This window comes from Propithecus coquereli, unplaced genomic scaffold (assembly GCF_000956105.1).
Source record: "Propithecus coquereli isolate 6110/MARCELLA unplaced genomic scaffold, Pcoq_1.0 Scaffold571, whole genome shotgun sequence".
Classification (NCBI taxonomy): domain Eukaryota; kingdom Metazoa; phylum Chordata; class Mammalia; order Primates; family Indriidae; genus Propithecus; species Propithecus coquereli.
Window position 1 is genome coordinate 759,831 of NW_012151630.1, and position 1,082 is coordinate 760,912.

Sequence of the window (1,082 nt, forward strand, 5' to 3'; positions counted from 1 at the left end):
CCATCTCGTTCCTCGGGCCGGACACGCGATTCTTTCTTCCGTCAGCTCAAAGCCACGCCTAGCTCCCTCAGCGACTTTCGCGTTCCTATAACTGTACTGTATGCCCAGAACCGCTTCGTTATTTTTATAATTTCCTTGTCGATATCCTCTATCTGGGTGAGACGTCATTCTCACGCTTTCCCTGATTCTTCAGACATAACTGCCTTTGTTTCTTTGAACACGTTGCAATGGCTGACTGGAGGTCGACTTCCGCTCAAGCCCAGCGTCTGCACCTCCTTAGGGACAGTTTCTACCGACTGCTTTTCCCCTCTGCATATGGCCCGTATTTTCTGTTTTTCTTAAACTGGACATTTAACATAATATAGTGTGGTAGCTCTGAAAACAAAATCCCTCTTTCTCTCCCAGGTTTTGTTGTTGGTGATGTTTGTTGTTATTGTTGCATTTTATTTCATAACTTGCTTGGATTCCCTAAAAGCTCTGTTCTTACGTGCTGCCTCTGAAGTCTGCTTGCTTAGATTCGGTCAGCTGACGACTGCACGGAGGTTGCTCTACATACTTCCAGCCGGCTAGTTCCCCCCCCCTGCCACCCGGCCTGTGTGTGTGCTGGGTGTGTCTTCAGTATCCCCGCAGGGGACTCATAGCTCCTCCGCCTTGGCCCTCGCCTCTCTCCCGCCCCGCCCACGTCAGCCCTCACTTCCCGCTGGCCCCGGGCCTCTGCCTGAGCCAGAGATGAGAGTAGAACTGTCCCAGGGCTTCCCTGGGTGCAGCACGGGGCAGGAGCTGCACACGCAGGAATGTGAGAGTTTTCAAAGCCCCCGTGGACGTCTTATTCTCCTTCCAAGTGTTTTGATCAGCCTCTTGTTTGTCCCAGCTAGCCACAATGGTAAACAATTGACACTGATTGTTTTCGACAAACACCCTGGAGATGGGGTTTCCCAGGAACCAGAGAGTTCAAATAGTGACACTTCTCTGTGATGGTACTTTTTGGGGGAGCAATAAGCCCATTCTTTCCCCTCCAGTGGATGCTTGGCTACTGGTTTTCAGGGCCACTGTAGTTCTAAGGCTGCTCTATGATTTTTTTT